Below are 5,029 nucleotides of genomic sequence, written 5' to 3' on the forward strand. Positions count from 1 at the left end.
AAAATGAAGAGGACTTTAACTGCTTTGTAAATCGATTATTACAAAAAATGAAATTGTGACTTTATAGAGCTCCTTAAACCTATTTAATTTTCTATGAATAAAACCAATATCGTTTATATTATAAGTACTGCTTAGTATGCATTTCTTTATTTTTGAAAATGGGAATTTGGCAACAATCGATATGGCGACATATCGGGCTGGACAATATCGATATCGGAAAAATCGATGTTGAAAATCCTACTCCCAATTGAATAGAATATTAGACCTGCTTATCAACTCAACTAATTGTGTTATTTCCATCTTGTATATTTACTGAGGATTAAAACGGCATGCTGGTCGATTCAAGCGGCTTGTAAAACCTAAGAGCTAAATAATTCACACAAGCTGTTGACTAAACCTACTTTAGTATTTTTCCATACACTTTGTAGATGAAAAATAAATTACAACTTAAATATCGATGTCGCGGGTAAAGTATCGATGTCTTCGATATATCGACCTTGGAATATCGATTCAAAAAATCGATTATCGTGCGATGAAATATCGATATTCAGAAAGATCGATACGATATCGAAAATTCCTATCCCGTACTCGGTTCTCCGACTATTTATTTATTTATTTATTTTTTACAGTCTGTTAGACTTATATTGCAACAAAGATTTAACATTCTTATAATTAGATTTTAGATTTAAAATTTAAATATTAAATATTAAATACAAAATACAAAATGCTCTACAGAAATTTTTAAATAACATTATTTCTTTATCACTGCAATTATTTTATGTCAATATAAACGCATGCAATTTTCTGGAAGTTATGTAGACGGTTGGAAAGGCCGAGTTTCCAATCCGCGCTATTCTTTTTGGGTTACTCCATTTATTGAAATCTCCTGGGTGGTCAGAAAGGCCGAGTTTCCGATCCACCCAGTCGTGCTTTCGTGACGGTTGACGGTTGGAAAGGCCGAGTTTCCAATCCGCTCGTTTATTGTTTATTATGTAAGGGTCTAGGTAGTCGGAAAGGCCGAGTTTCCGATCCGCCTAGTCTCGATATCTTGGTGGTTGGAAAAGCCTAGTTTCCAATCCACGCTATTGTTGATACACACTATCACGATTGAGAGAATACAAAGGTTGCGCCGATCTCGGACCGCTATTCCTCTCTTAACGAATTTGGCAGAATCGTTGTTTGCATGACGTCACACTGGTGCAACTTGTTTACGTTTTCCTTGCAACATTTTTTCTTCTTCTTCCATTCTTGCTCACGTTTTGGCATTTCTCTCTCGCAATTGCACCAGTGTGACGTCACACACAAGTTATTCTCAAAAATCCTCTCCGATCGGCGCAATCTTGTATTCTATCATTCTTGCATCACTATCTTGTAGGCTGCGTTCTACAATAGTCAAATAGCAGCCGCTTGAAAAGAGTGATAGTATCACAATTTTTTATAGCCTCTGGTAATTCATTGAAGCACTTTAAGCCTTTAAAGAAAATATTTTTTTTGTCCATTTCAGTTCTATACTTCGGGAGTCTGAGGCTGTTATTCTCTCTCAACAAATATGTATGCGTCTCATTTATATATCGGAGATTATCGCTAAGATAATCCGGCACACAAATTGTACACAAATTTCATAGCGTGGTAAAAAACTTGTTGCTTCACGCTTAACCAATTCAAGGTTTCAAGCATACATCTTGTTGGTGTGTCATACGGTTTGTTGAGGATGAATCTCATCGCTCGGTTTTGCATTTTTTGCAGCTTATCTACATGGGAGTCCCCCGCTAGGAAGAAAATCGTGGGGCAGTATATAAAGTGCGGTTCTACTATTGACCTGTACACCAACGTTTTATATCTTCTTCCCAAGTACTTACACGATCTCTTTATAAGGCCAATTTTTTTAGCAATCTTGTTGACTGTATACTCAACGTGCTCATCAAACTTTAGTTTGTTGTCTATGTATATTCCTAGGTCCTTGACAATTTTCACCTCTTCGATATTTTCATCTTTGATTTTTAATTCACGGCTTATGGAGTCAGCATTTGCCGCTCTGGAAAATACCATAAAGTTAGTCTTTTTCACATTCAGTTTGAGTTTATTTGAACACAGCCATTGATACAAAGAATTAAGATCTTCTTGCATTTTGACATTCGCATTTGGTAGTTCCCTATCACTGATCGTTAACAAGGCATCATCCGCAAAGAGTTTTATTTTACAATGTTTGAGAGAACTTTTAATATCGTTTATATATATATTAAAGAGTAGGGGTGCCAAAACTGAGCCCTGTGGTAATCCGATGTCTACGGCTATCTTACTAGACATCTTTGAATTAACTATTGTTTGTTGCCTACGATTACATAGAAAGCTTCTAAACCAGTCAAGCTCAGTGTTTTTTATACCAATGTTATCCAACATTCGGACTATTGAGAGGACAAAAAAGAGAGTAAATAAGGTCCTCTCTCTGTCAGAAGTTACCAGTTTTAGTCCGAAGATTTTTTGCTGGTAAATTCTGGTAAATGTGTCAGACGATCAGCTATAGTGTGTTTGGCTAATTTGTGTTGAAAAGTATTTAATTACTTGTTTTAAGTGGATTCTAATGAATTTGAAAGAAGTTTTGGTTATTTACATGTGTTAGTTGAGTGTGTTTACATACAAAATAAGCAAAAATTTACAACCAAAATTTGGAGGTTTTGTTGAAGTTGACAGAAGTTACAATTTTTTACTAGAACGTGATCCCGTACTTTTTATTGTTACTCTCTCGCTCTGAGCGAATTTTCCTTTTTTGACAGTTTTACTAGTTTTAGTCCGAGGAATACGGGATTGCACCTACTATTTTTTTACCTAATACCGGGCTTTACCCGGTTGAAGTATTGAATTCAATTCTGCTTTCAAGCGGAAGAGGGGTTGAGAAGAAAAGGGAAGAGTACATATGCGTCTGTACCGTCAAGTGGTTTCAAGTTTCTTGCTTTTTTATTGACATATCCGTCATTTCCCAATTAAAGAACCAAAAACTAGAATTCAACAAAATTTAAACGTGTAAAAGCAAATAGAAAACGCAAAAGAGAATGAACCAGAATTGCTTTAAAGTAAAGTAAGTGGGTGTAACAAAATTTAAAAAAAGAACTAGTTTGAGTATCTTTTTGGAACCATACTATGGTGTAATTGATCGAAGAGAAAGATCAAAGTTACTGAAAATCGCTATATAACAATTAGTTAATTCTTCAGGAACTAAATAAAACAAAAAAGTTTATGGCTGAATTTCTTTATTCATTCTGAACGTTTGGAATAAACTTTTTTGTTTATTTATTCTTTAGAACGTTCCTGATGATATGTTGACTTATATTTCAAACGCATTCTGTTTATTCCGGCTGTGAAATTGGATTATCCGGAATGTATAAAGAAACGCAGCCTATATAAATAGCTTCGTCAATGCATTTTAAAATTATCCGATACTATCGATAGTTTCAATGCAAACTAGCGAAAACATCGAATGGGATGACTATCGATAGTGGAGCTGTAAAACTATCGATGGGACTATTATAGTATCGATAGTTTTGAGCTATCTTGAACCATCGATAGTTTTTCGCACTATCGATACTATCGAAATTTTTTGTTAAGCTTATCGACTTCACTTAGGTTCTTGAAATTTATTAAGCATATTTCGTAGATATCAGGGTATTGTCCAGTGAAATTTAGGCCATACAAGTTAAATAGTTTCTTTTTATATCGAATAAAACTTATGGCAAAATATATTTAGCTGATTTTCGCTTTGTTTTTGTCGAAATTCGTTTCTTGTATTTATAAAACTACTCATAATACCATGAACTGGACTTAAAACCAAGAAGCAGGGAACTTTTGTAAAGAGTTGATCCAATTTGAGCCAAAATAAGTACTTGTATTTGTTCAAGTGTTGATGAAACCAAGATTGTGCATTTCAATACATATTTTTTTAATGCCCATTTATTCTTCGGTCTATTTTGAGCTAGTTCAAGTTTCACCTTACGCAAAAACTGTTCATTGGGACATACATACGTAGGCCCAGACGATTCATTTACTTACTCCCAAAGTTCAGAAACATTTTTTGCACTTGTGAATAAAGTAAAGTAAAAGTTTAGTGGTAAGGTTTACTTGGCCGCAAATGTATATTGATTGAAACTGTGGGCATATTTTCAATCACTAATATATTCGTATGTTAGTGATAAAATTTGCAAAACGTAGAAATTAACGATTTAAAATTCAAAAGAAATATAAGAAAATTTCCCCTACTTTGCAAGTTTTTGCGTTCGAACACGTCAAAACATGAAAATTCGTAAAAACTTTTACTGGATTTTACTGGAAAGGGGGGTAAACAAACGCAACTATTGTCTTGACAGCATTGTCCAATGTAAACACGCCATTAGGGAACGCAACTGTAAATTCACCACGACGCGATACAGCAACAAGGGCCAGGGGTGTTTTTGTACGACAGGCAACTTTCCAGCGGCAGCGCTCAGAGCGTTCCGGTAGCAATTTTATTTTGTAACAAATTTATCATCAAACGGTGGCTTTAAAATTTCTTTTATATTTATTATTTATAGTAGATCCATTTATTTGCGTTTATTCGTAAAATTAATGCAATAAACGAAACTTAGGCTTTCTGCACATTGGTCGTCCAATCATAGTTGCTTCATCGTCACAATCATGTTGCAACGATTACGTGACAACTACACTTCCGCACACTTGATTGTGATATTTCAATTCATTTGGCGTCTAAAAATTCACTTGGAGCAGATATTTTCTGGATGATATTTTCGCGAAATATTTACAAAAACCTGCAATTTTTAAAATATGGACCGTGCTGCAACAATTCTAGACATATTTTTTCAGTAATATCTCTTCTTTTCTTTTCCTGAAATGTAATTTGTGCACTCACTCAGAGGCTTTTTACAATTTCGTCATATTTTATAGGTTAAACTCTCATAATTTTGAATGTTATTGCAATTATCCACTTTTTAATACTTTCCACAGATTTTATGCAAAAGTATTTTTAATGCAAATATTAATT

This window comes from Rhagoletis pomonella, unplaced genomic scaffold (assembly GCF_013731165.1).
Source record: "Rhagoletis pomonella isolate Grant_MI unplaced genomic scaffold, Rhpom_1.0 Rhpom_scaffold_00013, whole genome shotgun sequence".
NCBI lineage: Eukaryota > Metazoa > Arthropoda > Insecta > Diptera > Tephritidae > Rhagoletis > Rhagoletis pomonella.